Source organism: Phalacrocorax aristotelis, chromosome 3, assembly GCF_949628215.1.
Source record: "Phalacrocorax aristotelis chromosome 3, bGulAri2.1, whole genome shotgun sequence".
Taxonomy (NCBI): Eukaryota; Metazoa; Chordata; class Aves; order Suliformes; family Phalacrocoracidae; genus Phalacrocorax; species Phalacrocorax aristotelis.
In genome coordinates this window covers 61,622,452-61,631,585 of record NC_134278.1, presented here as the reverse complement: position 1 = coordinate 61,631,585, position 9,134 = coordinate 61,622,452, and the positions used below count along the sequence as shown (strand labels likewise).

General features: G+C 45.5%; 1 protein-coding gene across 20 annotated transcripts in view; it reads left to right on the top strand.

Moving 5' to 3' along the window:
* The first annotated feature begins 1,135 nt into the window (after positions 1 to 1,135).
* The window catches only part of EPB41L2 (erythrocyte membrane protein band 4.1 like 2), a 117,971-nt gene continuing 109,972 nt past the window's right edge, over positions 1,136 to 9,134 (top strand). For 17 of the 20 annotated variants that reach the window (XR_012659651.1, XR_012659650.1, XR_012659649.1 and 14 more), the window contains exons 1-3: positions 1,147 to 1,242; positions 2,138 to 2,207; positions 5,132 to 5,207. The gene's annotated coding sequence lies outside the window, so the exon portion shown is untranslated. Of the gene's footprint in view, positions 1,243 to 2,137; positions 2,208 to 5,131; positions 5,208 to 9,134 lie in introns of all 20 variants that reach the window. The other 3 variants (XM_075087624.1, XM_075087618.1, XM_075087628.1) reach the window with 2 other exon arrangements.

Sequence of the window (9,134 nt, the reverse complement as noted above, 5' to 3'; positions counted from 1 at the left end):
GCAGCCTGTTCGGGGCGGCAGCTGGCCTACACTCCATCAGATTTTTCATATCCAGGCCTTTCAGCCTGGATCAGCAACCACAACGGCATCCAAAAGATCTTTAGCAAAGCGGGGACAACCCCCAGTGAGACTGTGGGTCATTCGAAAATTCAGGTTATAAGGAGGCCTCCAGCCCAACCTCCTGCCCACAGCAGGGCCAGCTGCGTGGTCAGACCAGCCTGCTCGGGCCTCTCTCCGCTCGGGTGTGGAAAACCCGAGGAAACCCTTCTGTTGCCTGTCTGCCCTCAGCACGAAAAAGCTTTTCCTTACACCCAGCCTGAACCTTTCATTTCAACCCACGCCCGTTGCCCCTCAGCCTCCCACCGCGCAGAGCCTGGCTGCCCCTTCCCGACCGCCTCCCCACGGGTGCCGGGGGAGCTCCTATTAGCCCCCCATCGCGAGCCCTTCCCCAAGCTGAACCAGCGCCGTCCTTCAACCGTCGTGCAGGGTAAGGCTGCTCCAGCCCGGTCCCCCGGGGACCCTGCCGAGCCCCCTCCAGAGCGCCCGCGGGGGCGGCTGGAGGCCCCAGCTTCGAGGCGGGGTCCGAGTAGCGCTGGGCTGGAGAATGGGGGCAGCCGCCCCCATCCGGCTACCGCCGGGCCCCCAGCCCGCGCAGCCGGCGGCGCCGCTGGCCTCCTTCGCGGCGGGGCACCAGCCTGCGTGGGGACACCGCGGCGGCCGGCGCTGCGGGGACGGTGGCACCTCAGCGCCCGCGCCCGGCCCGCCGAACCAGGAGGGGAGGGTAAGGGAGGGGCGGGGTGGGGCGGCGCCTGCCGCACGCCGCGCCGCTCGCCCGGTACCCCGGCTGGGCAGCGGCGCTCCCGGGAAGCCGCCCCTCCGGAGCGGGTATCCGCACCGCGGCGGCGCCCCCGAGGCCTGCCCCGCCGCTAGACCAGGGCTGCCGGCGGGGCCAGAGCCGCCGGGCCCCTGACGGGCAGCAGCCGCTGCTGGTGGCCCGGACAGGGGGGCGGGGCGAAGCTCCCGCGCTGCCGATTGACGGCCGCGCCAGCCAACGGCGATGGGGCGGGGGCGGGGCGGGCGGCCGGCGGGTCGGCGCCGGCGGTGCGTGGGCGGGGCGCGGGGGCGGGCGGGGCGCGGATTGGCCGTGGGGCGGGGCCGGCGGGGGTTTCTCCCGGGCTGGGCTGACGGCTGCGGAACTTCAATTTCGTATGTGAGCGCGAGCAGCGGGCGTTTGTGCGGCAGGTACCGGCGGGGCGCGAGCCCCTGGGGGAGCGGGGCCTCCCGGGGGAGCGGCGGGAAGGGGGGCGTCGGGCAGCCGCAGGCCGGCTGGGCGGGGAGGGCGGCGGCAGCGCGCCGAGGGGCCGCTTTGCCCCGGACCCGTCGGCGTTTTCCCCAGCTCCGCTGCGGGCGGGGCCGGGCGCTCGTCCCGCGGGCAGAGCTGCCCCCCTTCCTCTCGCCCTTCCTCCCGGCCCCGAGCGGCCGTCGAGAGGGAGGGGGGCGGGGGGCTGTCAGACTCGGGGCCGGCCCTGGAAGCAGCGGGGACGGAGGGGGGCGGCAGCGCACCCGGGGAAGCGTGTCCGGGGCGCCGGCCGCGGCGGGGGAGGTCCCCTTCCCTCCCCTTCCCTCCCCTCCCCGCCGGCGGCGGCTGGCCCGCTGCAGCCCCTCTGCGCAGTGGGGCCTTTCCCCTCCGTCCCCAGGCGGGGGGCTCTGAGGGGGCCAAGCCCTCCCTCTCTCCGCACCGCGGGGGTTCGGGCGCCGGTCCCAGCGCCGCCGCTCCGCTCCGTTCCACGCGTCCCTCCCGGGGCGGCCGCCGCCCCCCGCCACCCCGCCCGCCCCGCCGGGGGAGGCACGCCGGGGCCCCCCGGCCGCCGCTGGGGCCGCTCCCGCGGTCGCGGCCGTTTCTGCAGCTGCTGGGCTTCTGGGGCTCCCGCCGTCTGGTCCGACGCTGCCGGGCGGGAGAGAGGGGGGCGTTTCCCCCCGAAAATCTGGCCCGATCTCGGTCCGTTACCCTCCCGCGCCCGCCGTATGAATACTGTGCGAGGAGAGGAGGTTTTTTTTTTAACTTTTCCTCCTAGAGCACCGCTCCTCATTCTGATAACTTCGTCAGTTTGCATCTTGGGCTATTTCTTTCTTACAGCTTTAAGCGAGCAACTGCAGGAAAATGAGCAACGTAGGACCCCGCACTGAAGCTGTTTATCAATAATTAGGTAGGGGATGTAATTGAGGAAGCTCGTACATTCCTAACTTCCTTTCTCATCAGGATTAGAATAAAAATAAGTGTAGAATCCTGCTGTGTGTTCTTTATCTGCTATTTTAAAAAAAAGTCCACCTTTCAAGATGCGAAGACCTGGCCCCTGCATGTACATTACATGCCGAGGTCTTAAAAAAGAATTGAGATACTTATAAATTTAAGTCCAAAGTTCATTTCCTATTGTTGTTCTTTTCTAAGGCTTTGATTACAGTACTGTGAAGTCTGAATACTCTCAAAAGAGTTATTAGCACTGTGGTAACATTTTTAGTGCAGCGTTTTTCCACAGGTGAAGATCCCACTGAGTTGAAGTTAATCCCTTTTGATGTTAATAGTATTGTGCATGCATGTGTATGGCTAGAATGGATTTAAAAGGAGGCCACGGTATGAATGATTGCTGATTGACATCAAGGGAGTTGGTTTGAGGATTTGTCATTTTAATGAGTATGATTTCCAGAAACAGCTCCTGAAATAAATCACTCCCAGGGAAAAAGTAATAGCTGGCTAGGAGTAAGGCTTAGCTTAAGGTGCTTTGATACCAGTAACGACTAGCAAACAGTTCAATTAGGATGTTTTCTCTCCTTGTAAAGCTGTCTAAGACCCATTTTTAATTAAAACAATATAATTTATAGCTTTTTCATTGACATATAGTGCTTTGCTTAGCTTTACTGCCTCATTTCCCTCTCTGCTAGCATGGGTGATTCCAGAGTGTTAGTGAAATGCAACAAGCACGTAGTTCTAAAAACTTAGCCTTCAGCAAATTCTCAAACTTGCATATTTTCAGGTCTGGAGAGTTTGAAATGGCAAAGTACTTTTTTAACAGGAACTATGTAAAAAAATAAAGCTGCATCCTTTGTCATGTTTTTTTTTTTAAGCTTCAAACAGCAGTTAAATTCAGCCCCTAAGCCACAGAGCCAACTGGTTGTAGAACAGACCCAGTTCAGAACCTATTTCGTTGCACCCTGGGTTATGCAGGAATGGCCCTGGAAGGGTCGTCAGCCAAAGTGTTCTGCTTCAGCTGCTACTCTCTTCCCTTCCAGCAAGTTTCCCTTTCTGCTTGCCATGCTGCCTTCTGTCTGGTGTTAACCTCTGTGGTGGCGAGTTGAGCTGCTTTCTTGTGCTTGAATTGCAGCCCTCTGCTGAGTTTGACTGCGTTTGGGCTTAGCATATGACCTTCCTTCCATGTTTTCAGAGGTTATGGATCTCAAAGTTTACATCAACAGTTTGTACCACTGGTAGATGAGCCTGCATTGTAACAATGTAATTTAGAATGGTCTAGACGAGACTTCCAAAAATGTACCTATTCTGTGCATACACGTGTTGGAAGTTGGAGAGTTCAAACTTCTTAACAGCCACATGTAATAGACTTCCAGGCTTCATTCCTTTGGAGATACACCTTCTGTTCTGCTTCTAACTTGCTAAGTCTCCAGCAGTTGCAGTCAATACATACTAAGTTTCTGGGTTTTTTTACCACTTTTTGATATGACTTAAAAAGTAAGAGCAAACAAAGGCAGCTCTCTGAAGCCAGTCGGACTTGTTGAGGTCTATTAATGGTGAATAGCTTTCATTTCTAGAGGGTAACCTGAAGAAAAATTTTATTGTGTATTTTACTCGGTACGATCTGAATCATTTAGTGAGTGTGGATATAGGCAAAATATGCATTTTTCACGTGGCTGACTCGTGAGTCGAACATTTTGAGGGTGAAGAACATGGGTCACAGGTGGAAAATGGGGAAAGTGTTCTGGGAAGTACAAACACTTAAAGGAGGTATTGTGGATTGTGATTAACAACAGTTTGAACACAATTTCTCTTTAAGTAATTTTTGAAAAAAATTAAACTAGGTAGATAAACACCATAATATATGACAAGGTAATAAAACCTTTCTGTAGTTGGTGCTTATGGGATTCCTTTTTGAATTCTGTGTTCACTTCTGGCATTAAACCTTGGAAGGTTGAGAGTAATAACCTGAAAGAATTTGAAAAGTTAAAAGAACTGGGAAGCAAGTTTAGTACAAAAGATTGATCAATTTAAGGGTTAAAAAGGGAGGGAACAAAAGAAAACAGTGGTACATGTACCTGTAATGTGGATGAGAGCAGATAATAGTGGCTATGAAAGGACTGAGTGCCAGACAAAGCATCTAAATGGCTTACACTTTTAATAGTTATGTTTGTACTATACAGCATTGCTCTGATTATTGAAAGAGGACAAGTTTTCTACATCTTACTTTACCATGTGCAAATTTCTGTAGGGTAAGGGTACAATATAGCTACCTATAGTGTAGAAATTATTTTACCTAAGGTTGTAGTGTATAGTATATTTGCCATCAGATATTTTTAAAGCAAGATCGAGTGCTTTCCTGAAAAACATGTACTAATTCAAATGGCAGTTTCATTCTGGAACTGGTCTTCAGTTGGGGTGGGCTTTCTTCCTCATTGCAGGCAAAATCAACCCAAGAAAAGCTGTGTTGGAAAACTGTTCGTTGTGTACTTGCACAATGGCTGGACACAAGAAAGGGGATGGGAGCAAGAAAAGGGGATGTGGGAGTGTGTGATTGTGTTATAGCCTGGATTATATGAGAAGTCAAACTGCATCGTAAGGAGTTATTTCTGGCCTTCTAAATTGAAAGAAAAGATTCCTCTTGACTTCAAAAGTGTTAGGTTTATAATAAACTACCAAACATGTTTGTGTTTTTTTAAAAAGATAAAATCAAAGTACAAGTTAAATGATTGTGTAGTTTTCTTTTCCTGTATGGAAGGGTGTTCACATTTTAAAAATATATTTCTCATTTAAGCACAGTTCAATTTCACTTATCTGGTTTTCTAATTCACTTGGTGGTATAATTTTTGGGGCAATTTGACTCTCAAATTTAACTTTCTCTTATAGGTAAAGAAGATATTGTGCTGTTATCCAGTTGTCATAGCTGATTGCATTGTACTAAAGACTTGTATTGGAATTTGAGGTAACTTGAGATTTATTTTCTTTTAATATTGGAAAATTCACTGTAGGAATTAACTAAGTAGGTGAAGTTCTTGTTCTGTTTCAACTTCTCAAATATTTTTTGTTCTTGATGTGATAAATTTACATGGTTTAAGTTGTCAGTTTTGTAATATACAGGAAAGAACATATTAATGCTAAAAGTCAAAATATTTACTGCATCAAGTCTTAAATTCTTAATTAAAAAGCTTGTGATATAAACTTTTCTTTAAAGGTAACTTTATGAGTGACTTATTTCCTCCATAGATTTCACTTGTCTTTTAAGTATTTTGTAAGGATTCACAGACTAAGTGAAGGCCATATCAACAGAATATTGATTAATTACTACTGGGTAATCCAAACCCAGCCATTCTGTTTGGCTAGTGAAATGAGGACAATATGTTCTGTGTATGGTATGTGACTATAGACTTGCATATAATGCAAGTGGGACAGATCAGCAAGAGTACATGCTTGTTTATTTTAACAGACTTGAGGGGGGGAGAAGTTTGTTTCCATTGCAGTAGTGTCTGGTGTTTTAGTGGCACTATGCAAACCCTGCACTACAGCAGCTCTGTAAGTGCTGCCACCTGCTCAGCAAGCTGTATAGGCATTCCTGACAATATTGCCAAATAATGTTCTCTAATTTCAATTTACAGCTCATGGCTTGGTTTCTCCATTTTTGTTCTTTATGTTGTTCCTTACATCTGACATTCTACCTTGAAAGTAGAAGAAAATCAGACAAAATCAATGGACTTGATATGTAAAACTTCAAACCGCTGTAAAACAAAACTCAAATCCTTTTCCCTTCTCAAATAATTCTCCTTACCTTGCCTTCTGCACTCCTGTACCGTGTGTTTTTTTTTTTTTTCTTAGTTCTGGAGGAAATCTGGGGCTGGATCTCTTCTCATTCTTATAAGAGTAGGGGACTCAATTATGGGTAATGTTTATGAGGTCCCATAAAGGAGAATTTCAGATGCCTACCCTTTGCTCTGCACATCACAGCTTCCTTTGGTGGCATGGTGTCTTGTGACTGGACTCAGGTATGAGATGCTCTGAGGGCCTGACTTCTATTAAGTTGGCCTCTTGTACAAGTAGTGATATGCTGGCTCTCAATATTCTTAGAAGCAGGTGGTTGTGTTTTGGGTTGGGTTTTTTCTAGTGGAGGTGAGGTACTACTGCCATTCATTTGTGTAGTACTTCTATTAATAGTAGCTTGGCTCTTCAGAGATCTTGTTGTGAAGGAGCATTGCAGGAGGATCTTCTCTTTTAAAACTGGAGAGTTCTTTGCCAGTGTCTAGGGGGTTAAGTGAGTGTTTTACTTGATATTATATCTACCATGGTGCTTGTATTTGTGTCTTGGTTTTTCCTCCCTGGATTTTTTTCTGAAGGGTGTGATATGGCCTGTCTTTTAACTTACCATGCTGTTGAGAAGCGATGCAGCCGGTGTGCTCTGTAAGGTCATTGTTAAAAGACTTTGGCATTGCATAGTAAAATTGGGTTAGCTAAGGACAGTTTAAAGGGAACTATGGATTGCCTTGGTGCTCTAGGTTTGAATCTTCCCTTTTGCTTCTAACATTGTCTATGTGGTTTTCTGTCTGCAAAGCACTAGTTCTAGAGAAATGTTCTGTAGGAAAAGATGTTCAGTTACCAGAAGATAAAAATAGACTCTAAAAAAGAAGTGTGGACTCTCTGAAAGATCAGTTTCATCTTAAATTGCTTGCACTGATGACAAAGCAGAGTTTAACCAAATATTTATTGTTGAAATGACTCTGTAATTAGTAGTGTTGTACAGCTAAATGTAACACCAGATTTTACTGTAAATTATTGCTATCCCATTACTGTGGCTTGAGAAGTATAGACTATAACTGTGGTATTCTTTTTAGTGGCCTGGATAAGAATTTGACTACAACGTTTTAAGAACACAGTTTTTGTATTTTTAATAACAATCTTCAGTACGTATTTAAAATGCATGATGTGATCTCTTACCACAATGGAAAATTAGAACAGCTTTTTCTAATTTGAAATACTCAGTTATCCTGTATATGGGATTTAAAATATATATTCTTATTGCAAGCATTTGAATTGGTAATAGGCAGACCTTTAAATTCTGGTTGACTCAGCATGTATCCTACTTCTGCAAATCAAACCAAAATTAAAATCTGATTATTAAAAGTATGCAATTGGGTTTCACATTTGTGGAAAGATTTTTATGGCTTCCAGTTACTCACAAAACCTAGGATTCATTAATAAAATATCTTAGAATATATATATGGGTATGTCCTGCAAACTCCTTTGAGTTTGAACATTGCAATTTTGGATCTGGAAGTTCTTGTTCAATTTCCAAATACAGTGTTTTGTACTTTGTAGACACTATTTGTAAACAAACTATTTGCTGTTTCCTCAGTTGAAAGAAGCTGTTCTATCCCCTGTTCGGCTTCCTCCTTTTGAAGTTGTACTTAAATAATGCTGTAACTGCTGTTGTTCCATCATCAATCAATTAAAGAAATGTGGCAAAATAGTAAGCCTGTATATCATTGATCTCCTCTTAGAGGACTGGATCCTGTATCTTGTATGGCTTTTTTGATACTTTTTTTGGTAGGATATTGCGTTATTGGACCATGAATCTGAAGCAAATCCAATGTCTGTAGGAAAAGCAGTGGGAACCCAAAACTAAACCCCAAAGAATGTCATAGCATAAACTATACTTAAGTCCATGTTTGGTCTTAAGGCTGCTTTCTCCCCTCTGTAGTCAACACTTTTGTATTTCAGTAATCTTTGACAAGAGGTTAGCAGCCACATAAAGGTCAGAGGTGGCTGTTCAGAACAAGCTTGGAATGGTTACATGTCAATGATGCTGCTCCTTCTTTACAAGCCCCAATTGCAAGTGATTTTATTAAACCTCTTTTGGACCTCTGATTATCTCATGTTAATTAACTTAAGCTGTTGGATATTTGGGCTCACTTTATAGCATGCTTTCTCTACTCTTTGTGTGCTTGAGGAAGTGTCTTATAGAAAGCAATTAATGTTTAATAAGATCTGTGCACTTACAGATTTATTTCTTTCATCCCCCCGCCGCCTTGAATGTGATATTTGCTTACAACATGAGACCATTGCAACTTTTTCCAAATACATTGAAATATTTTCATTCAGAAGGGTAAGACACATTTCTGAAGACTGGAATCCATATTCTCGGTCTCTGTCTTTTAACTCCATTCAGTAGAGAAGGTAAAACATACAGCATATTGAAACAGTACTTTTTTTTTGTCACAGTTGAGTTTAGTCCCAGTGTCATTTCAAAAAAAGTAAGGATGCTATTTAAGTTCCATGGGATAACTGCAGAATAATGACTTACAGTAGGGACTGAATACTTGAGGTATATGTTCACACAATTACAGCACGTTGTTCTTGTACTGTAGCAGAAATGAAACTATATATGTGAATTTGGGACTACTTCAGTCCTGTGCTGCAGGTAAGAAAATGCTTGGAGAAAAGGTACTTTCTCCATAAAAAAGCTTTATAAAATGACTTGCATTGCCGGAGAGATCTAGGTTTAAAAACCTCATCCAAACACAAAATGAAATCTTACAACAGAACACACTAGTGAACAACAGCGTTCTGACTTGGGGAGAGTGCCAGTGTGATATATTCAAATAACCAAGTTTTAAGAAAACATATATGACAAATTTAACAAGGTATTCCTACTGTTTGAAGACCTGAAGGGGCTGAAGACCGAAACTTCTTTACCACTGCCTACCCATGCACACTTGTTTTAGCAAATTTAGTAAAAGATACATAACCCTACAATTTACTTTCATCCTTAGACCATTACAGGCTCAATAATACTGACAGAATATTTGCTGTCTTAACTAGCGACCAGATAGTAAATGTGAGACAGATTTCTGGAGGCAAAGTT